The sequence below is a fragment of the Pristiophorus japonicus genome, chromosome 5 (assembly GCF_044704955.1).
Source record: "Pristiophorus japonicus isolate sPriJap1 chromosome 5, sPriJap1.hap1, whole genome shotgun sequence".
Classification (NCBI taxonomy): domain Eukaryota; kingdom Metazoa; phylum Chordata; class Chondrichthyes; family Pristiophoridae; genus Pristiophorus; species Pristiophorus japonicus.
The window spans coordinates 188915918-188943112 of record NC_091981.1 but is presented as its reverse complement, the minus strand read 5'-3'; positions in this window follow the sequence as shown (position 1 = coordinate 188943112).

The window sequence follows — 27195 nt, the reverse complement described above, 5'->3', positions numbered from 1 at the left end:
AGAGGCAGCTTGGTGATGTGGGCTTACATAGGCAGCTCATCATTGACCGGTTTGCTTGAACGGGGAACGGGAGGTTTGGGCGATGCCTTGCCAGGCTATGCTACCATGCTGGCTAATGTACAATTGATTGTGCAAATGGAAGCAATGTCAAAGATCAAAGAGCAATCTTTACCAACATTTAACACTCTCAATTTATCCATTCCCCCCCCCCCCGCTCCCCCACCACAGAACCCTACATAATATAATGGTTGAACACTTACGGACACATCACTGATCCCTGCAATGAACAACATATTTCGAAAAGAATAATTGCATCCTGCAGTGCACAAAATTGAAAGGAAAAAAGATTGCCTCCTGCAATGCACAAAATTGCAAAGAAAAAGGAATGCTTCCTGCAATTAACAACATAATGGACTAGACTTTCCATTATTGTGCAGATTGGCCAAAAATGTGCTTTATTTCCAGCGTTAGCGCTTATTATGAGTTTTGAGATCGCCGGACTATCGCCCATTTTCAAACCCGCTAGTTTCCACTTTATAATTTGGGCATTAGCGGGAGCGATGTGAAATGGCCATTAGCGTTTTTTTTTTCTGTCGTAAAATGTCGGCGTCCATAGCAACGCCATAGCAATGGTCGTTTCCCGCGTTTCAGGAGGTCTGGGGTCATCAACACATGTGCAGAGGAGGAGAGAGCGAGCAGAGGGGAAGAGAAAGCTTGTGTGGATTTTGTGATTATTGCAGTGTTGGTGTGTTTGGTGACTATTGTAGGACTTTTGTAGGATTTTTTTGAAGAATATTCACTACTACTATTAATAGTGAGTCCTGTGAGAGAGAATTTATTGACAGATACATATAAATAGAATTTATTGAGACACATCTGTCAGAAAAATAGAAAAAAATGGAGGGCATGGAGGAGGTGAAAGGTTATGATGTGGAGGAGGCTGGTGAGGGCAGTGATTTGGGTGAGGTTGGAGAGGCAGTGGAGATGGGAGGTAGGAAAAGAGCCAGGTGCTTCTGCGACAAGGCAAATGTTGCCCACCTGCAGGAGATTGAGTTACGTTGGGCCCAATTGACCCGGGGTGGGCATGGGAAGCCAACCCCGAAGATGCACCAGAAAATATGGGATGAAATTACTGAGGTGGTGTCGTAGGCGACACATTGGAATTGTAAGTGTAATGAGGCAATAAATTCAGACCTGATGTATTGCAATTTGACCGGTAATGTTTTACTCAAATCCTATGTTTCCGGTGTACGTGTTTAGCTTAATAATAATAATAATATTCGTAATATTAAATTATAATATAAAGAAAATAATAACTGCATCCTGCAATGCACAAAAGTTAATGGAGAAAAGGCTGTTTTCTGCAGTGCTCAAAATTGCAAGGCACAATGATTTTTTTGACAGCCATTAGTGCTTCTTGGACTGATCTTTCCCCCCTTCCCTTCAACCCCCTCCCATGCCTGCAGCTCCTCCTCAATCAGGCCTCAGGGCATATAGCAAGGCTGGTAAAGGGCTGCTGTGTTTGGGGACCAGACAATGGAAACAGCGTCTGAAGACTCACTGGACCAGCTCCTGGCCTGGAAAGCCCAGCTTTCAACTAGGGCGCCTCTTCCTCGGTGTTACTAGTCACAGGTGGATGGAATGTCAACAGTCTCTGGTGCATGGTTGGTGAGTGAGTGGTGGGATCCAGAATGTTGTCATCCTGAGGAATGACACCACTTCCCATTTCCCTGGAGCCATTCACTCTCCGACGGGGCTGGGCCTTAGCAACCGGAGCATGATGTCTCCCCACAACTTGCTGGCCTGCATCGGCACCATTGCTTCTCTGTGGGACAGTGGGGAAAGCAGAGATTTTGGAAGCAGGCATGGGCTGTATCATCTGCCCAAGCTCAAGCAAAGCTTGTGCCTGTGATGTGCCCGTGTTTGCAGCATTATCAATGGCACATGCCACAAACTCTGAAACTCCATTGTCACTTCGAGAGGCCAATGTATGTGGGCAATGAAGGCCTCATTGGGTTCCCGACTCGCAACGACAATCTGTGATGCTGCCTCCGCAACAGTCACAGTGAGCTTGTCTATGTTCGCTGGGATCCGTCCGAAAGCATCAGTGAGGTCACGGTTCATTACTGCGCTCTCCCTGGATATTTCCACCAGGTCCACGTCAAGGTCTGCCTGTCTGTTACCAGACCAACTTTGCCAACTCACCCTCCAGAGAGATGGCCTGCGAGATTCCACCCTGGCACTGCGCTGGGCCACTGGGGCCAGGAGCCTCCAATTCCTCAAAGCCCGCGAAGTTCACGTCATCCTCAGAAGAACTTAATCTGGAGGGTGGAACTGGTGGGCTCGGATGCTCCACTGGAGCAGTGTCCTCCAGTGCCTCATCGTCGGCCGCATGGCCTGCAGTGGAGGCATCTCTCGAGGCATACTGCGCCTCTGATTGGTCACCTGGAAATAGAAAACAGCAGATGAATGGTTAGCAGCAGAGGAGGGGGAAGGGTGACATGAGGAAGGTCGCATAGCACAGGTTCATTTGAGGGCCACCGCAACTCCATTATATCTCACAGTGCAGTGGATTCATTGGCGTGATCCATTTACATACACTCACTAGCCGACAGGGGCTCAGCATTGACCCCGGCAACTGTCCGACCTGGGACTCCGATGAAGGCAGATACCCTCTGCTCCACATCTGTCAGAGGTAATGTTTGAGGCGGACCCCGGCCTTTCCGCAGCTGCTCCCTCCTGTTGTGGGAGTGCTTTGACTGCAAAGAGAAAAATAGGAATGGTTCAAAAAGGGTCTCCCTGCTGTTGTACCACATATGCCTGTCACAGTAGAGTAGGTAATACTGTGTTAATGTTGTATCGGCCTCCGTTCAATCTGTTGCGATCTTGCATGTACATTGTCAGAGGCATCTACCATGGGGGCTGTAAGTGATCTTTCAGAAAGGGATAGGATCAGTTGGAGTGCATTGCGAGGTCTGATTTTATTGAAACTAATTACTTGCATCGATCACTTAAAGCCAATGCTTGCTGCTGTAAGCTTTCATCTTTGTTATAATATAAGAACATAAGAATTAGGAACAGGAGTAGGCCATCTAGCCCCTCAAGCCTGCTCCGCCATTCAACAAGATCATGGCTGATCTGGTCGTGGACTCAGCTCCACTTACCTGCACCCCCTTCCATAACCCTTAATTCCCTTATTGGTTAAAAATCTATCTATCTGTGATTTGAATACATTCAATGAGCTAGCCTCAACTGCTTCCTTGGGCAGAGAATTCCACAGATTCACAACCCTCTGGGAGAAGAAATTCCTTCTCAACTCGGTTTTAAATTGGCTCCCCCGTATTTTGAGGCTGTGTCCCCCTAGTTCTAGTCTCCCCGACCAGTGGAAACAACCTCTCTGCCTCTATCCTGTCTGTCCCTTTCATCATTTTAAATGTTTCTATAAGATCACCCCTCATCCTTCTGAACTCCAACGAGTAAAGACCCAGTCTACTCAATCTATCATCATAAGGTAACCCCCTCATCTCTGGAATCAGCCTAGTGAATCGTCTCTGTACCCCCTCCAAAGCTAGTATATTATTACTTAAGTAAGGTGACCAAAACTGCACGCAGTACTCCAGGTGCGGCCTCACCAATACCCTGTACAGTTGCAGCAAGACCTCCTTGCTTTTGTACTCCATCCATCTCGCAATGAAGGTCAACATTCCATTCGTCTTCCTGTTTACCTGCTGCACCTGCAAACTAACGTTTTGGGATTCATGCACAAGGACCTCCAGGTCCCTCTGCACCGCAGCATGTTGTAATTTCTCCCCATTCAAATAATATTCCCTTTCACTTTTTTTTTTCCAAGGTGGATTACCTCACATTTTCCGACATTGTATTCCATCTGCCAAACCTTAGCCCATTTGCTTAACCTATCTAAATCTCTCTGCAACCTCTCTGTGTCCTCTACACAACCCGCTTTCCCATTAATCTTTGTGTCATCTGCAAATTTTGTTACACTACACTCTGTCCCCTCTTCCAGGTCATCTATGTATATTGTAAACAGTTGTGGTCCAAGCACCGATCCCTGTGGCACACCACTAACCACCGATTTCCAACCCAAAAAGGACCCATTTATCCCGACTCTCTGCTTTCTGCCAGCCAATTCTCGATCCATGCTAATACATTTCCTCTGACTCTGTGTACCTTTATCTTCTGCAGTAACCTTTTGTGTGGCACCTTATCGAATGCCTTTTGGAAATCTAAATACACCACATCCATCGGTACACTTCTATCCACCATGATCTTTATACCCTCAAAGAATTTCAGTAAATTAGTTACACATGATTTCCCCTTCATGAATCCATGTTGCTTCTGCTTGATTGCACTATTCCTATCTAGATGTCCCGCTATTTCTTCCTTAATGATAGCTTCAAGCATTTTCCCCACTACAGATGTTAAACTAACCGGCCTACAGTTACCTGCCTTTTGTCTGCCCCTTTTTTAAACAGAGGCATTACATTAGCTGTTTTCCAATCCGCTGGTACCTCCCCAGAATCCAGAGAATTTTGAGAGATTATAACGAATGCATCTGCTATAATTTCTGCCATCTCTTTTAATACCTTGGGATGCATTTCATGAGGACCAGGGGACTTGTCTACCTTGAGTCCCATTAGCCTGTCCAGCACTACCCCCCTAGTGATAGTGATTGTCTCAAGGTCCTCCCTTCCCACATTCCTGTGACCAGCAATTTTTGGCATGGTTTTTGTGTCTTCCACTGTGAAGACCGAAGCAAAATAATTGTTTAAGGTCTCAGCCATTTCCACATTTCCCATTATTAAATTCCCCTTCTCATCTTTTAAGGGACCAACATTTACTTTAGTCACTCTTTTTTCCATTTTATATATCTGTTTTTATGTTTTGCGCAAGTTTACTTTCGTAATCTATCTTTCCTTTCTTTGTTGCTTTCTTAGTCATTCTTTGCTGTCGTTTAAAATTTTCCCAATCTTCTAGTTTCCCACTAACCTTGGCCACCTTATACGCTTTGGTTTTTAATTTGATACTCTCCTTTATTTCCTTGGTTATCCACGGCTGGTTATCCCTTTTCTTACTGCCCTTCTTTTTCACGGGAATATATTTTTGTTGAGCACTATGAAAGAGCTCCTTAAAAGTCCTCCACTGTTCCTCAATTGTGCCACCATTTAGTCTGTGTTCCCAGTCTACTTTAGCTAATTCTGCCCTCATCCCACTGTAGTCCCCTTTGTTTAAGCATAGTACACTCGTTTGAGACACTACTTCCTCACCCTCAATCTGTGTTACAAATTCAACCATACTGTGATCACTCATTCCGAGAGGATCTTTTACTTGGAGATCATTTATTATTCCTGTCTCATTACACAGGACCAGATCTAAGATAGCTTGCTCCCTTGTAGGTTCTGTGACATACTGTTCTAAGAAACAATCCTGCATGCATTCTATGAATTCCTCCTTAAGGCTACCCTGTGCGACTTGATTTGACCAATCGATATGTAGGTTAAAATCCCCCATGATTACTGCCGTTCCTTTTTCACATGCCTCCATTATTCTCCTGATTATTGTCTGCCACACCATGAAGTTATTATTTGGGGGCCTATAAACTACGTCCACCAGTGACTTTTTCTCCTTACTATCTCTAATCTCCACCCACAATGATTCAACATTTTGTTCATTTGAGCCAATATCGTCTCTCACATCTGCCCTGATATCATCCTTCATTAACAGAGCTACCCCACCTCCCTTCCCTTCTTGTCTATCTTTCCGAATTGTCAGATACCCCTGTATGTTTAATTCCCAGTCTTGGCCACCCTGCAACCATGTTTCAGTAATGGCCACCAAATCATACCCATTTGTAATGATTTGTGCCATCAACTCATTTACTTTGTTTCGAATGCTGCGTGCGTTTAGGTAAAGTGTTTTAATACTAGTTTTTAAACCATGATTTTTAGTTTTGACCCCTCCTGCAGCCCCTTTATAGTCATACATATTGTCCCTTCCTATCACCTTGTGGTTTACACTTACCCCAGTTCTACTCTGCTTTGTTGCCTCCTGCCTTTTGCATTCTTTCTTGGGGTTCTGTTCATCTGAGCTCTCACCCACCCTAACTAGCTCAGAGCCCTCTCCTGGGTTCCCATCCCCCTGCCAAGCTAGTTTAAAGCCCTCCCAACCATACTATCAAAACCACCCACGAGAACATTGGTCCCGTCTCTGTTGAGGTGTAACCTGTCTGACTTGTACAGGTCCCACCTACCCCAGAAGCAATCCCAATTGTTCAGGAAACTAAAGCCCTCCCTCCTACACCAACGGGAGAGTGGAGAGCACCAGTTCCAACTGTCACAGGAGAGAGAGTGGAGAGCACCAGTTCAAACTGTCACAGAACGGGAGAGTGGAGAGCACCAGTTCTAACTGTCACAGAACGGGAGAGTGGAGAGCACCAGTTCAAACTGCCACAGAACGGGAGAGTGGAGAGCACCAGTTCTAACTGTCACAGAACGGGAGAGTGGAGAGCACCAGTTCTAACTGTCACAGGACGGGAGAGGAGAGCACCAGTTCAAACTGTCACAGGACGGGAGAGGAGAGCACCAGTTCAAACTGTCACAGGACGGGAGAGTGGAGAGAACCAGTTCAAACTGCCACAGGTCAGAGCGTGGAGAGCACCAGTTCAAACTGTCACAGGACGGGAGAGTGGAGAGCACCAGTTCAAACTGTCACAGGACGGGAGAGTGGAGAGCACCAGTTCAAACTGGTGGATTGTGAAAGGCACCCCATTGAGTGTTGAGGGGGACTAGATACATGAAAGACTTCACATAGTGTGTGAATTTAATGTTATAAGTAACGGAGGCATGCATAGATGTAAATGGTAATCACCCTGATGATCCCCGTGAGGTTGTTGAATTTTTGCAGCACTGTGTGCCAGTCCTGGGTACAGTATCTGCAGCAGACAACTCCCTCCTGATCCTCCATCTCAGCAGAAGTGCGCATGCGCATAGGAAGTTGGCGCGCCCTGCATTTGCATTTGTGACCGGAGAAGAAAGTAAGAGGGGGGAAGAAAAATCAATGCGCATGCACAAAATGGCTGCCTCCTTCACCGCCGAAAGTTTCAGCTCCGCCTGACTTTACGTCAACGCTCCACCAGATGACTTTTTGGCCGAAAATACATGATGAGGGCATAAACTATTTCTAGGCACAAACTTTTGCGCTCTAGCCCGATTTGCAGCCCGAAATTCTAAAAGCCGAAAACCCAGCCCAAAGGTTATTTGTTTTAAATAGTTCAGCACACCTTCAATCCAGATATTGTCCCACTATGAAGCTAATGTTGTTTTATGACCAGACTGCCTGCTCCCACATACCAACCATGGGCTGTACATGTCCTGGGCTGGCCATTTGAAACAAGAGATCCTCAGGTAAAGCTGGATAGAGCTTTTAGAGACATTTTTCTTGCAGTAGCTTGTGGGTAATTTGATATTAAAGGATATGTAAATGATTGCAGTCTCTATTGTAGGTTCTGACCTGTTAAGCGGCTCTAGTCTTGCAATTGTTTCTTGATGTGAGTCCTTTTAGGAAATCCAGTCTGGGAGGAGGATGAGAAGGAGCAGGAAGAGGAGCAGGAGGAAAGAGCAAACATTGTTGTATCTGGATGGAGAACAATTGGAGCAGGCATACTCGAAGGAATCCTTGCCTTCCCAAAAGAGTTTCTAGACTCAGAACATTATACCTGCAGTTCTCTAGAAGCAGTGCATATAGAGGTTGCAGTTCTCCAGGGAGGCACTGTCAGAGTGTGTCACATCCGCAGTCAATTGCTAAAGGTAGTACAGCACTACCTGTTGCAGTCAAGGCGATTTCAGTCTACTTTCTCGGCTGTCATGAGGATATCACCAATATCAGTTCGTCTGCAACCCACGCTTGTGTTATAAAGATGATTAATGTTTTGCTTGCTAGAGCAAATGCTTTCATCTCTTTTCACGTGGATATCTGGAAGAAACAGGGATAGGGCTCTGGGGTTTGCATGAATTGTATGAGCCACCAAGCAATAGTGATTGCCCCACCTCACCCTGCAGGCTCCTTAACACAATGGAGCTGCCTTCATGAATCAGAAAGCTTCACTCCATTAATGTACAACTGGTGTGTAATGCCCAGCAGTGCGTTATTCAGGTCTGTAACTGCTTTTCTGGCAGCTGCCATGATGCCTCTATATTGTGTCAATCCTCCATCCCCTCACTTTTTTTCCCTGCACAGCTAGTTAAAAGGCTGGCTGTTTGGAGACAAGGACTATCCCCTCCACACTTGGCTTATGACTCTTCTTAGGAATTACTGCTTGCTTGCAGTACTCTGCTATTGTCTGATCTTTGGGTCAACTAGGTTCCTCATGAAGCAAGCTATCAGAACTATCAGAACCCTCAAACCGTGATTCAAATGCCTGGACAGGTCTAATGACTTCTTGCAATGCAGCCCAGAAAGAGGGTCCTGTATGATTATTGTTTGCTGTGTATTGCATAACTTTGTTCTACAACGCTTCAGCATGATGGGGAGAGAACATTGACAATGTAGGGGATGCCAAGGAACAGGGAGGGGTACAATAGTTTTCTGGAGTCATTTCTTTAGCAACAGCTCACTGAAGAGAACTGCAGCTGAACAATTTGTACTCCACTGCATTAAGAGCCATGCCCAACATCTGTTCAAGTGTTTCCACCCTACAATTAACAGCACTTGCCTAAACATTAAAATTCATATTCATGTCACCTAATGTTGCAAGATCACCAGCTACTACAGGAACACTCTCTACACAACAATTTCAAAAGGAAATGCCCATAAACTATTTCTTATCCCAGCATGAGCCTTTAGTGCTCTTTTATCTACTAGAGTCCTTCTATGAGGTGCTTCCCCCAGTGGTTGCAACATGGGAGGAGGGAGGCTGCTCTGTGGCTCATTCATGAGATGCTGGTGGTCAGCAAGATCTAGGAGCTAGAGCCTGAGAGCGCCCAGCTGCAGACTGCAACAACCCGGTGCCTGCCAGGACAGTCTGAACCAAATTGTTTTCTGGCATCAGGATGGGCATTGGTTCAAGGGATTGCAAAGGTTCAAACACGTTGATATCATGAAAACCAGCCTTCTATTCTATTGATCTTCGGGAAAGCAAACTTCAGGAAATCAGTAATCAAAGTGAAACCCCTCCATTCACCCCTTGACAGCATTTATTGCCAATCCCGAGTTGCCCTTGAGAAGTAGGTGGTAGGCCTTGTATCTATTACCATCTATTTCTGTTGTCTCAGCTGATCACTTCTTGTACATCACAGTATAAGAATATAAGAACATAAGAAATAGGAGCAGGAGTAGGCCATAAGGCCCCTCAAGCCTGCTCCGCCATTTAATACGATCATGGCTGATCCGATCACGGACTCGTCCACTTCCCTGCCCGCTCTCCATAAACCCCTATTTCCCTTATCGTTTAAGAAACTATCTATTTCTATCTTAAATTTATTCAATGTCCCAGCTTCCACAGCTCTCTGAAGCAGCGAATTCCACAGATCCACAACCCTCTGAGAAGAAATTTCTCCTCATCTCAGTTTTAAATGGGCAGCCCCTTATTCTAAGATTATGCCCTCTAGTTCTAGTCTCCCCTATCAGTGGAAACATCGTCTCTGCATCCACCTTGTCAAGCCCCCTCATAATCTTATACGTTTTGATAAGATCACCTCTCATTCTTCTGAATTCCAATGAGTAGAGGCCCAACGTACTCAACCTTTCCTCATAAGTCAATCCCTTCATCTCCGGAATCAACCTGGTGAACCTTCTCTGAACTGCCTCCAAAGCAAGTATATCCTTTCATAAATATGGAAACCAAAACTGCACACAGTATTCCAGGTGTGGCCTCACCAATACCCTGTAAAACTGTAGCAAGACTTCCCTGCTTTTATACTCTACCCCCTTTGCAATAAAGGCCAAGATTCCATTGGCCTTCCTGATCACTTGCTGTACCTGCATACTACCTTTTGTGTTTCATGCACAAGTACCCCCAGATCCTGCTGTACTGCAGCACTTTGCAATCTTTCTCCATTTAAATAATAACTTGCTCTTTGAATTTTTTCCTGCCAAAGTGCATGACCTCACACTTTCCAACATTATACTCCATCTGCCAAATTTTTGTCCACTCACTTAGCCTGTCTATGTCCTTTTGCAGATTTTTTGTGTCCTCCTCATCATTGCTTTTCCTCCCATCTTTGTATCATCAGCAAACTTGGCTACGTTACACTCGGTCCCTCCTTCCAAGTTGTTAATATAGATTGTAAATAGTTGGGGCCCCAGCACTGATCCCTGCACCACCCCACTGGTTACTGATTGCCAACCTGAGAATGAACCATTTATCCCGACTCTCTTTTTTTCTGTTCGTTAGCCAATCCCCTCTATCCATGCTAATATATTACCCCCGACCCCGTGAACTTTATCTTGTGCAGTAACCTTTTATGTGGCATTTTGTCAAATGCCTTCTGGAAGTCCAAAAACACCACATCCACTGGTTTCCCTTTATCCACCCTGTTCGTTACATCCTCAAATAATTCCAGCAAATTTGTCAAACATGACTTCCCCTTCATAAATCCATGCTGACTCTGCCTGACCGAATTTTGCTTTTCCAAATGTCCTGGTACTGCTTCTTTAACAATGAACTCCAACATTTTCCCAACCACAGATGTTAGGCTTGTATATGTTTGTGGGCAGTTTTCCTTAGTCATAGTGTTTCACTATTTATTTACTTCCTTCATTTCTGATACTTTAATATGCCTTCTCTTAACATCTTGTTTTTTACCATTTGCCTTTCTGCTGAATCAATTCATTCTGCTTTGTTTTGGTCATTTGTGGTGAGATGATTCACATTTTCTGATTGAATACATTTAAAGCCATTGCTTTAATTGTGCTCATTTGCAGAATTCTCTTTTGGTTCCACAAATTTCTTTTCATTTCGGCTGTGAGAGTTCCTTAAATCTTTATACTTCTCCACTGGTTTATAGCCATCCACCTGCAACAAGATCCAAACTGTTCTAATAATTGTTGGAATTCTACATGATTGTATGGTGGAACATTGTCTTGGCAACTTCTGAATTCCATGAATTACAAGAATCCTGTCCTGCTCGGGTACTGTGCTTTGGGCAGATGCCAATTCAGAATTTAAACTCCGACAAACTTCAAGGGTAGAGAAATTCAGTTGAGCCTCATTTGGGATAGTAACCCAGGTGGAGCGGTAATTTTAGCGCCTTGAAAAAGTTTGCACCCTCCACCCAGAAATTCGTCAGAATCGGTCGAAGAGCTGACAGGGGCGCTAAATCAACCATTGCACACTGCAGTTGGGGGCTGCGATAACAAAATTTTGGTCGTTAAATTTGGCAGACCCATTGCACATGCGTGGAACTCCAAATCAGACCCCGGGAACAGCTGAGTCTTAAAGACGCGGTAACTCAAGGTCGCGCATGCGCAGTTCCAGCTTACAGGGTCTTCAGAGTGTAAAAATAGAGGAGCAAGGAGGATGCCAGCTATCTCCCCACTTCTTGCCCACTGCTCTTGATGCCTTGCTGGAGACAGTGGAGAGTTGCTGGTATGTCCGCCAGACTGCAGGGGGACGAATGCCAGCGCCTAGGGTTTTGACAAGATTCTGGAGGGAGATGGCTGAGTACAGTACAGCCCGGAGCTCAATGTCCACAACAACAACCCAATGTCGCAATAGATTCAATGGCCTTACTACGGTCATCAGGGTGAGTACCCTTTGCATTCACCTTCCAATGCCTTCATGTGAACCTCACTCTCTCACACAATGTAAAGACTTTACACTGCCTACCCCTTCTCTATTTCTACCAGGCCACAGGAATGCTTCAAAGGTGCCTCAGGCCTCAGGCAGTACCCTGGCCATGTACCCCCTACTCCCATTCACATCCTGCAGTAAATTACATTAGTGAACTAAGTCACAGGGCACTATACTGAGTATGCATCAGGTCAAGGTCAGGTCACGTCTAAATCTCCGGTTATGTTCTCATTGATACTATGGCTGCACTCATTTAATATTTTATTATGTTTCCAAACAATCAAATCAATACCTTGATGAAACCCTGTATAATCAGTGAACAACAACACACTCATTTTTAAAAATCCTTACATTTTGAAACTAAATCAACAATGACAATTTAGAACAAGACAGCGCAATTTTTTTGGAAGATCATCATTTGTTATTTGCATTCCATTTTCTCCACAGAGGCAACTACAAGTATAGCATTACATTGGTCTTTTTCTAGATTTTTGTCGGCTAAACTCGTCAATGATTTTCGAGAAGTCAAGTCCTCTCAGTACTTTGCTCTCGATGTTCATGATTGAAAGACTATTAAGTCGTTCTTGTCCCATTCGGTTCCTGACCTCATCCTTGATGCGATTTAATTTCAATAAGGACCGTTCACCACTGCAATTTGATACCATCATCAACAGATATACCCAAAGAACTATTTCAATGTTAGAAAATGTTTGGGTGAGGGTGTGTGTGTGGAAGAATTGGTACATTCTCAGCTCTGCCGATTTTAGCTAGATTGACACAAATTGAGATTTAAAGCTCTGTTGAGGATGCCACCAAGCTAGAAAACTGGATGATTTCAGTTTTACTCATAGGTTGCAGATTTTTGGAATAAGAGCGGGCAAGATTTGCTGCAGCTTGCTTGATTTCATGAGGCGAAAGAGTGGCTAGCTTGGACAAGAATCTAAACTTACAGTTGATTTCCTTGCATGCTTCAAGGCAGTGTTTCAAGGTACTGCTTAGTTGATCAATGATGACAAGGAACACTTCAGTTTTAAATTTCTCCTTGGGTGACAGCACAGTGTTTTCAGCATCTCCATCATCATAGCGGCGGTTGCATACCCGGACGCGCCTCTGAGCTGAATTGTACTCACACAGTTTAATCCCTAGGTCTTCGAAGTTCTCAAACTCTGTCCGCTGGGCCTTGACAAAATCGACAAGGGACTCGAGTAAGGACACCATGATATTCAGATTCAAGCTGGTCTCTTGAAGCGAGAGATTGGTCAGGTGAAAGCACTTCAGGACTGTGTTCCAAATAACGATGAGAATAGATGAATCCAGTTCGGCTAGTTTGTCAAGGATCAACTGAGCTTCATTTCAGCATTCAACTTTATGTCGATCCCATTCTCATCCAGAAAGGCCAGTATTATTTCTGCTATTTCTTGTCCACTATGACCGACTATCGGCAAGAACTTTAGGAATCTTTCCTCAGGACCAGTTAGTAGAACATAGCGGACGACAAATGTTAACTGATCTAGGTGTATGACATCTGGCATTGAATCAACAGATATTGAATAGAACTTCGCTGATTTCAGTACTTTGCCATCCATCAGGCTATTCAGTTCTTCAAGTGGTGGAAGACAAATATGAAGTAAGCCCCTTGCCTTTGTTGGCGAACCGCTTGATGTGTTCAGCAAGAAATGCATCATAGTTTGCGAGAACCTCCAACACACCCAGATACTTACCATTACTTGGTGACCCAACGATTTTGTCTCTGCCTCGCAATGAAAGACCTCATTCACAGAGAAACGTTATCTCACACAAAGCCCGCTCTAGCACTTTGCGCCAGTACTGCCATTCATTTTCAAACTGGAACACAATATGACCATCCACACAACCAGTGTCTGCTTATCTAGTGCACATTACTACCGTGGCTTCTCTATGCTGGTGGCTGTTTTTGTGAGATTAATTCCTCTAATTTCCATGCTTCCAGTCATTAAACCCATGAGTAAAGTGGCTACTTGTTCATGCTGTGACCTTGCAAGAAAAGCAGTATACTCTACCGTTTGAAGGTGAATAACAGAGCCATGTTCATTCCACACCTTCTCCTGTCAGCGGGTGCACATGTGTGAATAAGGACTTCGAGCAGTATCAGCGACATCCTTCCTTGGTATGAATCATGCCAGAGTTTTGGAAGTCTTTATCACAGTTTCGGCAGTCCTCACTACATTTTGCAATCCAATGGCTTTGCATGTCTTCTGAGATTTTGTCTCCCCACAGCCCAATGTCACTCGTAAATTGCGCCTCTTTCAGCTCAGTATGCGCCAGTTGGTTTTCATTACCTTCAACTTTTTGGACTTGGAGCTCCAACTCGGCCAACTCCAGGTCCAGTGCCACTAGTGGTTTTGTTGTTGACGTTGACTGCACAGTGTCGTCTTGCCCATCTTCATGATCTTGGGGTTTTAGTGGCAAAAAATGATCTAGTTTAAGCAGTTTAGCTATTTTTCATCTCGTTTGCTCCTTGTGTAGCTGGTGCTCTTTCCTTTTTTTCACCCCCGATTTGTGTGTGGAATGCATCTTTAGAAAAAGGGCATCTAGAGTCTGTTTACATCAAGTCGAGAATAACATGCGCCTGAGCTCTCATGACTTTGCCCCATTCTTGCTACGTCACTTTATGTCAATATATTTACCTTTACCCTTAATTCAACCCTGTAAGGGCCCCATTCTAGGCTTGGGTCCCAAGCAACTGTCCCCTCTGTCCCCCCCTTAATCTGTCCCTGCCAGGTCATGCTCCTCCATGCTGAAGCCAGCCTGAGACCTCTCCATTGCCTCACCACACATATCCTGCCCATCCATGTGTCTCTCACCTTCTAGCTCCTTACTCAGCCTGAGTCCACCTAGCAGCACCTTTCAACTCTTCATATATGGTTCCAGTCCTGAGCCTCATACTTTCTTGTGCCCCAGACCCACCGTTCACACATCCACTGTGCGATGCCACGCAGGATGAAATGCCGATATGCACATTTCACCATATTACTCACGAGTACCCTACTGCAGACACATGTGGCACATTTTGCTTTTGTCATTGCACGTTAAACTCGTGCACAATATGCACGAGTTGCACCATCGGGAAGAGGGCCAGCCCTATCTCCAGGACCCGACCGATGAGGAGGAGCGAGCGTCCACCCTCATGGGCGCTGAAATCGTGGCGGTGGAGGGTGGGGTGGCAGAGCTCCCACTCGACAGTGACGGTATGTGAATGAGATGGGCATTGTGTGAGTCCCCTTAGCCATGAGGCCACATGCCCTGCAATATGTTGCAACCAAAATAACGATGCCTCCCTCCTTCTTGCCTCCCTGCCCCCTCCCCAGCTGATAACCACACTTCTGTTGCTTTGTGCTTACAGATGATGAGCCAGAAGAGCGCCAGTCTGCCCGTCAGCCTACATCTTCAGACAACGGTGAAGATGAGGAGGAGGAGGTGGAGAGCAGTGTGCCGGGACAGGGCGAGATGTCTGCATTTGGATCAAGTAGGGAGAGCACCTCGGTGGAAGAGGCCGTCTTCCTGGAGTTGGCTGAACCTGAGGCTCCTGGCCCCAGTGGCCTTCAGCAATGCCCACTGCGAGGGGAAGCTCGGGGGCCAGCTCTCCAGAGGGTAAATTGGCCCATGAGTCCTGCTCACAGACAGGCAGATAAGGACCTGGACTTGGAGGCTATGTCCAGGGAGATCCAGGCAGATAGAAACATAGAAACATAGAAAATAGGTGCAGAAGTAGGCCATTCGGCCCTTCAAGCCTGCACCGCCATTCAATGAGTTCAGATGCACAGTGAGCTCATGGGTGCATTGGCGATGATCCCGCTGAGCGTGGATGAACTTGCGTTGAATGTGGCGGAGGCCGCCTCAACCTTGGCATTAGTGCTTCGGGGGCCCATCATGCCCATCCTTGGTCGATTACAACTGATGCTGGATGCCACAAGTGACCATGGGATCTAAGACATGATGGCGCGGGTCATGGCTAATGTGGCAGTAGCCCTTGAGCGGCAGGCCGAGACCACGCAACACCTGCATTCTGTCGTGTTGTCAGTGTGTAGTTGCAGAGTCAAATTGATGCCACTCAAGCACTGACTGCTGCCATCGTATCTGGGACCCCATCAGTCCAACGGGGAGCTAACTATTCTGAAGTCGGCCAGCAATCTGCGCTCCATCAGATTTCTCCAGATGCTGAAGCCCTGCCCAGGGAGTGGCAGGCCGTCAGTTGAGATGGGACTTGACGTCCTCTGTCTCTCGACATCATTCGGTCTCCCAACACTGCCACTCCGTCTTTGTACCTGCCGCGGTCTGCTATCCCACACTGCTGTCGCCCATTCTCTGGTGGGCCTGTCAGCAGCCGGGCCTTCCAGGCCCAGAGCTGCTCCAGGGCATCGTGCTCGGCCATCTGTCCTGCCTCCCTTACACACACAGCAATCCTCAAGCGGCCTTGCTGCAGGCACTGAGGACCCATTGAGGAGGAGCAGTAAGAGAGGGAGGGCTGGGAAATGCCTACGTTAGACTCACTGATGACAGGGTGTGGCTATGGGCCTTATGTAGAAAAGGTGTAAATGTTATTCATCTGTTGAATTATTTGAAGGGGCGGGTGCCTGGTTGTGTTTTCTTTGAGGGAGGTGGTGTTTTTGAGGTTGCTTGAGGGATGTGTTTCCAATAAACTGTTCTGTTGAACATTTCCTTCAGTCTCTGGTGAATGACTGTTGACTTGTAATGGAGAGGTGGCATTATCGTGCCAGAATACGTGCTCATTATTAGCTGCATCCTTAAGCTCACTCCATTTAGGTGAAGCATTCCCTTACAAGCTACCGCCAACATTGGCACGCTGCCTTCTCCGTGGATGCTGCTGGTCCTCGTCATGTTGCTGTTCATTCACAGGTTCCTGGTCCTCCTCCTCTTCCTCCCCCCTCTCCTCCTCCCACTCCTCCTCCTCATCCTCCTGAGGTGGCCCTGTGATCCCCACTGGCATGGCCTGGGCCCTCATAATGGCCAAATTGTGCAGCATTCAGCACACCACAATGAATCCGGATATAAAAGGGGTCAGAGGGTCTAGTAAGGAGGGGGAACTGAGGGAAATCTTTATTAGTCGGGAAATTGTGTTGGGGAAATTGATGGGATTGAAGGCCGATAAATCCCCAGGGCCTGATGGACTGCATCCCAGAGTACTTAAGGAGGTGGCCTTGGAAATAGCGGATGCATTGACAGTCATTTTCCAACATTCCATTGACTCTGGATCAGTTCCTATCGAGTGGAGGGTAGCCAATGTAACCCCACTTTTTAAAAAAGGAGGGAGAGAGAAAACAGGGAATTATAGACCGGTCAGCCTGACCTCAGTAGTGGGTAAAATGATGGAATCAATTATTAAGGATGTCATAGCAGTGCATTTGGAAAATGGTGACATGATAGGTCCAAGTCAGCATGGATTTGTGAAAGGGAAATCATGCTTGACAAATCTTCTGTAATTTTTTGAGGATGTTTCCAGTAAAGTGGACAAAGGAGAACCAGTTGATGTGGTATATTTGGACTTTCAGAAGGCTTTCGACAAGGTCCCACACAAGAGATTAATGTGCAAAGTTAAAGCACATGGGATTGGGGGTAGTGTGCTGACGTGGATTGAGAACTGGTTGTCAGACAGGAAGCAAAGAGTAGGAGTAAACGGGTACTTTTCAGAATGGCAGGCAGTGACTAGTGGGGTACCGCAAGGTTCTGTGCTGGGGCCCCAGCTGTTTACATTGTACATTAATGATTTAGACGAGGGGATTAAATGCAGTATTTCCAAATTTGCGGATTACACTAAGTTGGGTGGCAGTGTGAGCTGCGAGGAGGATGCTATTAGGCTGCAGAGTGACTTGGATAGGTTAGGTGAGTGGGCAAATGCATGGCAGATGAAGTATATTGTGGATAAATGTGAGGTTATCCACTTTGGTGGTAAAAACAGAGAGACAGACTATTATCTGAATGGTGACAGATTAGGAAAAGGGAAGGTGCAACGAGACCTGGGTGTCATGGTACATCAGTCATTGAAGGTTAGCATGCAGGTACAGCAGGCGGTTAAGAAAGCAAATGGCATGTTGGCCTTCATAGCGAGGGGATTTGAATACAGGGGCAGGGAGGTGTTGCTACAGTTGTACAGGACCTTGGTGAGGCCACACCTGGAGTATTGTGTACAGTTTTGGTCTCCTAACTTGAGGAAGGACATTCTTGCTATTGAGGGAGTGCAGCAAAGAGTCACCAGACTGATTCCCGGGATGGCGGGACTGACCTATCAATAAAGACTGGATCAACTGGGCTTGTATTCACTGGAGTTCAGAAGAATGAGGGGGGACCTCATGGAAACGTTTAAAATTCTGACGGGTTTAGACAGGTTAGATGCAGGAAGAATGTTCCCAATGTTGGGGAAGTCCAGAACCAGGGGTCACAGTCTGAGGATAAGGGGTAAGCCATTTAGGACCGAGATGAGGAGAAACTTCTTCACCCAGAGAGTGGTGAACCTGTGAAATTCTCTATCACAGAAAGTAGTTGAGGCCAATTCACTAAATATATTCAAAAGGGAGTTAGATGAAGTCCTTACTACTCGGGGGATCAAGGGTTATGGCGAGAAAGCAGGAAGGGGGTACTGAAGTTTCATGTTCAGCCATGAACTCATTGAATGGCGGTGCAGGCTAGAAGGGCTGAATGGCCTGCTCCTGCACCTATTTTCTATGTTTCTATGTCTATAGTAAGACCTGTAGTGGGGAATATTGTGGGCTGCCTCCAGAGTGGTCCAGGCATCGGAATCGCTGCTTCAGCAGCCCTGTCGTTTGCTCTATGATATTGCGGGTGGCAGCCTGGCTCTCATTGTAGTGTTCCTCCGGCTCTGTGATGGGGTTGCGGAGGGGGGTCATTAGCCAGGTGGCCAGGCCGTATCCCTTGTCCCAAACAGCCAGCCTTGGCCTTCCCATGGTGGCTGAAAAAATCATGGCACAGTGCTGTCCCGCAGGATAAAGGCATCATGTGCATTTCCAGGATAGTGAGCACTGACTGCGAGGATGCGCTGCGAGTGGTCGCACATCAGCTGCACATTTAGGGAGTGGTATCACTTTCTGTTTCTGAATACCTCTTCATTCTGGAATGGTGCTTGCAAGACCTTATGCGTGTAGTCAATTGCTCCTTGGACCCTCGGGAAGCCCGCTATCCTGGCACATCCACATGTGTGCTCATGCTGTTTCTCCCTGGTCATCATGAAGGTAATGAAGTCCATTCGAGGGGTGTAGAGAACCTCTGTGACATTGTGGATGGAGCGATGTACTGTGAATTGTGAGATGCGGCATATGTCCTCTGATGCAGCCTGGAAGGAGCCAGAAGCATAGAAGGTGAGTGCTACCGTTAACTTTACTGCGACGGGCAGCGCAGTCCTGGTGCTGATGTGAAGCTGCAGGCCTGCCTGCAGGAGATGGTATATCTCTGTAACAACCTCATTTTGGAAACTTAGCCTTCTGACACACTGCTCCTCGGACAGGTCCTGGTATGAGAGTTGCCGCCATTAAAGCCATGGGGGGTTAAGGCCACCTGCCCCAAAGACTAGGAGCTCTCCTCCTTCGGCCGCCAAAATGGCAAACAGCCCTTCTCTATTCACAATGCCTTGCTAGAGCTTGTAGAATTGGGATGTCTGTCTGCCGCTGCAAACTCCGAGGCTCACACACCGTGCTCTATGTAAACGTTGCACTGACTGTGACTGCCAAGGGAAGCGCTTCCTCATCCCTTTATGTAGCCACCAGTTAATAGCCTGTATCGACTGTTTGTCCAGACGTTGTTCTTGGCGGCCACTAAATGAGGCGAGCGGGGGCAAGCATGGGCGAAGCACCAGGACTGACACCAGGATCGCACTAATCGTCAGCAGCCAGGCGCTATCGGTTTGCACCCCCGGTGAGCCTCTAATGAATTTTTGGTCAGGGCGCTAAAAGCTGTGCTCCTGGTCAATAACCTCTTACGCTCCCATTAACGCCCCCTCTGGCTGCAAACTGAGCCATTAGACGAGCAAAAGTCCAGTCCCAAGTGTTCATCTATGATCGTAAGTAGCTAATTGCCCTAGTGAAACGGTCCATTTCAATTCACTTGTATGAAAAGAGAATTTGTGCAAAGTTATAATGACAGAAACTTAGTAACATGGACCTGTGCATAAAATGAAGGTCAATATCACAATATGCCTTTTTCGAGCCATAGGAGGCACTTCAAGATGAAATACTATAACCATTCTTTGATCTGCCGTTGTTAGTATTTTCAACAGTGGTGTAACAATATGTTTCATTACAGTTATTTTTGTTAAAAGTAAGTTCCCTTTGGAAACTTTTTTACTTTATTTGCAATAATGTTCTTATCACCTCAATGACCCTCAGTGGTGGCACTTTCGAATTCTGAGTATAGGATTACACTTTTCCATGTTATTCATTGTTTTGCAAGCAGTTAAAGATACGGTGGAGAACTAACCTAGGAAATGATGCCCATAAATCAATCCGTGCACTACTTGTTTTTCAGGCGCAAATGGCCTACTAAGATCCCAACATGGCGGACAGGATTCACGAGCAAATTTTGGGCTGGAAGTGCACTGCCTGCAATATTGGGAAAGGACAAAACAATCTTCATCTATTGCCCATGCCTGAAACAGGCATTAGTATCTTTGTATATGCAAATAAGGGACATGCTTGAGTCCCCCACTACAAGACTGGTTTGCCCGGAAGCAACCAGCACCAGCACTGGCTGCCCTTAGGAAAACCAGACACTGTGACCTACAAGGTAAGTTTTTGAAATATGCTTACCTGAATGTGGAGCCCAGAAGAGTTCCACATTTAAAGAATGTGGAAGTCTCCCCCACCCGATCTTCACAGTTCCCCCTCCCCCGACCACCAATACCCCTGGCTTCCCTGACCTCTGATCCCCCCCAACCTCTCAATCTCTGACCCCCCCCCCCCCCAACCCAGTTCCCACTTACTTGAAGTTGGCTGTGACGCTCACAGCAGTCCAATCTTCAGTCAGCTCTTCGCACCCCGTCGGCTTGATGGCCCAGTATCGAGGGCATCCCAGGATTCACCATTCAGGCATGGAGACTGTACCCTGTGCCCACCCCAAAAATGGGCACGCCAAAATTTCAACCCTGATGTGCTCCATATTTGTGTAGTAGGAAAAAAGAAAAAAGGTATGATCAGTCGTATGATGTTGGTGTTCAAAAATGCCAGCTGCATTCTTGTTTTATTGTCTATCATTCCAATGGCACAAATTCTAGTGTTACTGCAGTGGATGATTTAATGCATGATTATTTTCTTCAAAGCCAGTCAAAGATGTTTCAAAAGCAGTTAAAGACTAAAAGATAACACCCTCTCACTAATCCCCACCACACCCACAAACCTCATGTCATGGCATTTAAGGATGAATATATGAAAATCAGTATGCATGGAGTTTAGGAATGTTGAACTGATGCCTGTCATAGATAATTATTAAAATACGTATTTTTAACAAAAAATAATAATCTTCTGGATGACTTGATTGTGTACCACAATGCAGACAACATGACACCAAAGATTAGGATAATGAGGATGCAAAATTCTGATCCGTAGCGGCAGTTTTTTGGCTGCTATGTAACCTTAGAAGTCCAAAATGGCGTCCGTGGCATGTGCACATTTCTGGCGCAAGTCATGCCGGATGCTATATTTGTGAGGGTCTGCTGGACATATGCAGAGTAGGCAGATCATGACATCACTCAGCGTGCAATGCCAGCGCTGCCATTTTGGAGCTCAATGCTGCAACTCTTAAACACGCACAGCTGAACACACGTTCAACAGCAGGAAGGACCCCAACACCCCACCGGCGCTATTTAAAGGGATCAGCAACTACTTTCAGGTTAGTTGCTGATTGATTTCTACTGGCTCTGGCTGTGATTATATAAGTGTTTGATGGTTTCTAGAGTTATTTAAAGTTGCTAAAATCTACAGGTGGTGGTGTAGGACTTTTTCCTGAATTCAAAGCTTTTGTCCAAACCAGTTGCTCCCAGACTTGGGTGCATTAGTAGGAATTCCCTTTGGAATAGAGCATGACTTGGAGAATGAACAGAAACCAACAGAGCAGGTCAAGCTGCTGGAAGAGGGAGGAGGACGACGACGACGACGACGACGACGACGACGACGACGACGACGACGACGACGACGACGACGACGACGACGACGACGACGACGACGACGACGACTCTCAGCAAGAAGCCATTTCTGCTCTGCGTGTTCAGGAAGCAATTCTCCTACATGAACATCAGTGTGAGACATCTGCGCTTCACTATGGACGTCCTCACTGAAACCTGCAACCTCAGAGCAGGGCGAGGACCTCATTGCCAATGGCTGTGAAGGTCACGGTGGCAATGAACTTTTCTGCATTGGGCTCCTGCCAGGCTGGAGCTGGAGATATTTGCACGACATCAGTCAGAGCTTCTACTGCAGTACCAAGATGTTGGGTGGCTGCTGCTTGCGCTGCAGTGGAAGATGAGACATCAGCCATCAGACTCTGCATCATGGTTGCAAGTGTGCTAATGGAGCTGACCACCACTAGTTCCATGCTGGAAGGGATGGGTGACAAGCTCTGCACAAAGCCCTGTGCCAAGTTGGTGCTGGACTCATCCATGCTCCTTGACATCGCACGCAGGCTTTCTGGCATGCTTCCCAATGCACCAAGCATTTTGTTGGGCATACCCATCAGCGTTCTTCTGTTGTCTGCCCCATCGAAGTCCTCATCTGAGTCCTCTGCAGCCGAACTCGTGTGTGACCTTGCCCTCCGGTGAGCTGGCATCTGCGCAAACCTTGCCCCCTGCCCTGGCTGCAGACCTCTCGTGCCCGGTGTCTCATCATGTGCAAATACCACCTCCATTCTATCCTCTAAATTACACAGTGTCAGTATCTGAGCTGATGGCTGCGAATACGATGATGTTTCTTTATCAGTGTCTTGATGCTCTTTCACCTGTTGCTCTTCTAACACTGCCTGGTTGCAGTTCTTGGGTATCTGAAAGGAAAAAGGCACGAGTTTAAGATTGTGGTGAGGAAAGTGGGGGAATAGCAAGAGGTGCATGCTTACACCATTTGCAGCTTGTAAATCAGAAGACATTGTGGGATGAGGGGGAAGTGGGATGTGGGAAGGAGGATAACATATGAGGATAGCGTCATTTTCAATTGTTTCAGCCCCACCTCTGGCCACAACCTCAGCAATGGCCGCTCCAATAATGGTGAGCTCCGTCTCCTCCATGGGTGTAAGAATATGCAGGCATTCCTGTCCCCCGCTGGTTAACTCCTGCTGCCTCCGGTTGTGCACCACCCTGTCCTACAAGAAAGGGGGAAGTCTGTCAGTGAGTGTGGTGCAATCTGGGTAATGTGGCTGTCATGGTTGTATTGCTAGCAGTGTTGTAAGCTGTGAGAAATGGGTATGAGGCTTGCAACAGTGTGAGGGTGAGGTGCAGCTATGAATGTGAGGAATGAGCCCTGATTGATAGAGACTGTTGGTAGGTGAGTGATGGGGTTGTGGAGCAGTGGCTGAGGCTAGTGGTGCAGTTGGTGGGATATGGCATTTGAAGATGAATTCACTTACCTTGACCACTCATGTGAGGTCACTGAACCTTTTGCAGCACTGCATCCAGGTCCGCGGGGCTTGACGTCTGGCATTGACACTATCTGCTCCCACTGCCTTTGCAGTGTTTGTCTGGAGGGTGTTTGACAGGAGGGGCCACATTGCAGCAGAGGTCTGGGGGGTCGAAGTGTGTTGGAGGGGCGGGCCTGGGGGCTCTGTGCCTCGGTGCGGGGAGTGTTCAGAGTGGGGTGGATGAGTTGACTGCGCAGATGGCATTGGTGGATGTGGTGTGGTTGGCGTCGCGGGGGTGTGGCTCCGGGGTGGCCAGGGCTGGGGGCTCGACATCCTGGGGTGTTCGGCATTTGGAAAGGATTCTGACAGGACGGGGCAGGTTGGGTACGGGGGGAGTGTTCCCGGTGTTGGGTGGGTCCGGAGCTGGGGGGCACGCTCTTGGGATGGGGGGTGGGCTGTTTGGGGCTAGGATTGGGAGCGACTTCTTCACTCGGGGAGTTGTTGGCCTGTGGGGTTCCCCGTCGCGGAGAGTTGTTTATGCCAGTTCATTGGATGTGTTTGGGAGGGAGTTGGATGTGGTCCTTGCGGCTGGGGGGGTCGGGGGTTGTGGAGGGGGCATGGGGGGGGAGGTGCTGGGGTGGGTGATCAGCCATGATCTTGTTGAATGGTGGTGCAGGCTCGAAGGGCCGAATGGCCTACTCCTGCACCTATTTTCTATGTTTCTATGTTTCTATGTTTTTTCTATGTCTCCTGGCCCCCTGTGATACAGCACTTCTCTCCTTCTTTCCACCTCCTCCCAACAAGGCCTCCAGTGCAGCATCCGTGAACCTTGGAGCATGCTTTCTCCATTATTCAGTCTTTTTCCACGTCCAAGTGACTTGCTCAAGGACTTCCACCACCTGATCCAGCTAAATTTGCCTCCCCTTTAAGGAGTGCAGGCTAGCTTTAACAATCATTACTTATAAATATTTTGTCAAAATGAAAAACTAACTTATCAATTTTCATATTGGATAATGTATAATATAAAGCAATAGTTGATCAGAGTCTATAAACTGACTCACAAACTTGACATTGAAAGGCTGTTGCTCATTTCCTAACAGCATGACCTATGCATCAATGTTTATGAAACAGTTAATCTCTTCCTGAATCCCACAGTAAATTAGTGCTCAGAAATATTTTCTGAATGTACTTGAACAGACTAGAAAGAATGTATTTCCTGTTTGACCTTGCAGGAATTTAACTAAAGAATTGGCAAAGGTTTCATAATGTCAGGAATTACATCTGTTCATCAGGATACAAAAGGACAGGCACATGTGTCACTGAGGAGTTTTGGTATTGTATCCACGAGTCTTTGCCAGCGTCTTAAATTTCACAGAAAAATCAGGATGTGAAATGCATACAAACTGGTGTTTCCATTCTTCTGAAGTCATTTCTGACGTAAAAAGGATGTGCTCCTTTCTACCCTGTATACAGATTATTATCCAGAGAACACTATTTCTTCAATATTATTTCTACAGTTCTAAATAGCAACGGTTACTTGCCCCTTCGAATAATAAGCCTTTTCAGAGTGTCATTGGGCCTGAGGATTAGGTCAGTGCAAACATATTAACATCAGTTTTCTTAGCAATAAATGGAAAATTCATGAACTATTGTTGGATAGGGGCCTGATGTTGTATAACAGGTGCTTTGATAAATTATGTTAGATATAAAGATTTTATATGACTCCAGGGAAATATAAAAGTTATCACATGCTGAGATAGTGTCATGACTGGAACTATTTTTCCATCGCGAACCACTATCATAATTTTTCATATTCAGATTTTACATAATAGTAGCAGTACACTTTCTACAAAAATTAAAATTGGAGGACTCTTTACAACGCCAATGGTACTTTTGGAAACAGATTCATAGGGGTTGATTTTAGCCCTACTCGTCTGACGGAAGCCAAGTGGTTGGGCAGTTAAAGAGGTGCAGTTTCCACTCGGATTCCAACCATTTCCTAACGCAAGTGGAAGCCTCATAAATTTATGCAAATCGGGCTCCTATTACGTCAATAAGACCTCTTGCAGATACCATAGCTTTCCTATCAGGCAACAGCAGATCTGCAGCGTGTCTGACGACAGATTGGGTCCATTAGGTAAGTCTAAGGGGTGAATTTTTAAACGGAGAGGGTTTCCGGAAACCACACCCGAGAGTTGGTAACCCATCTGTCAAAGACAGCAGAAGGCTACATCCATTTTAACCAGCGGGCCTCATAGTCATTGGACTTACCTGAAAAGCCTCTTTTGTCTTCAGACCTGGTTCAGCATGGCAGGAAAATCATGGCGCCTTCCCCGCCCTGGCCCTGGTTACATTTGTATCGAGGTCCTTATGACATAACAGGACCTGATTTGCATAAATTTATGGGGCTCCCATGTGGTTTAGGTGAGCACCTCATCTGCCTGCAAAACACAGCAGATTAATGTTTGAAATGATCAGGATCTAAATGAATGAGTAACCTGCTCGTTTTTAATTCCCACCTTCTTGATTTTCTTCTGGGTGGCTATGGTTAAAAACAAACCCTAAATCTTTTGTTGAGGCAAATAGGAGCAGGAATGCCCAAACTCCCCCCCCCCCCCCCCCCGCTTTACCTCCTGCCACATACCTGGAAGCTGATGTGCGACCAAAGCTGCCCGATTGTCACCTTCCAGCAGCTAGTCTGTGCTCCATTCACAGTCGTTCCAGGCGGGAAGCGGACCGGCAGCATTTGAATCAGGCCCAGTGGTTCAAATCACTTTGGCCTCCTCCTGCCTCTGTCAGGCAAAGAAATCAACTCACTGAAACAGTCGAAACCCACTCCAAGTTAAAATTTGGCCCATAGCTTTCAAAGTATTGCTGCCAATTCCATGTCTTATAATTGAAAGAATTCCTATTTGGGGAGAAAACAGCAAGAGGAATTTAATGTCTTATCTCCACCCAAAGAAGTTTCAAAATGATGAACATAGGAACAGGAATATGTCATTCAACCCCTCGAGCCTGTTCCACCATTCAATTAGATCATGTCTGATCTGTATCTGAACTCCATCTACCCGCCTTGGTTCTATATCCTTTAATACCCTGGCCTAACAAAAATTTGTCAATCTCAGTTTTGAAATTTTCAATGACCTAGCTTCAACAGGTTTTTGGATGAGAGTCTCAGATTTCCACTATCCTTTTTGTGAACAAGTGCTTCCTGACATTACCTCTCAATGGCCTAGCTCTAATTTTAAATGTATGCTCCCTTGTTCTCGACACCCACAACAGAGGAAATAGTTTATTTCTATCTACCCTATCAAATACATTCATCATCTTAATCACCTCAATTATATCGCCCCTTAACCTTCTATGCTCGAGGGAATAAAAGCCTAGTTTATGCCGCCTGTGCTCATAATTTAACCCATTTAGCCCCGGTATCATTCCGGTGAATTTGCAGTACACCTTTTCCAAGGCCAATATATCCTTCCTGAGGTATGGTGTCCACAACTGAACACAGTGCTCCAGATGCAGTCTAACCAGAGCTTTATACAACTGTAGTATAACTTCAACCCCTTTTTATTCCAGTCCCCTTGAAATCAAGGCTAATATTTCATGAGCCATTTTAATTATTTTTTGTACCTGTCCATTAGTTTATAGTGATGTATGTACATGGACCCCTTAATCTCTCTGCTGCTCAACAGTTCCAAGATTCTCATCATTTAGAAAGTAATCTGATCTATATTTCTTAGGTCCAGAGTGGATGACCTCACAGTCCCCAAGTTGAACTCCAT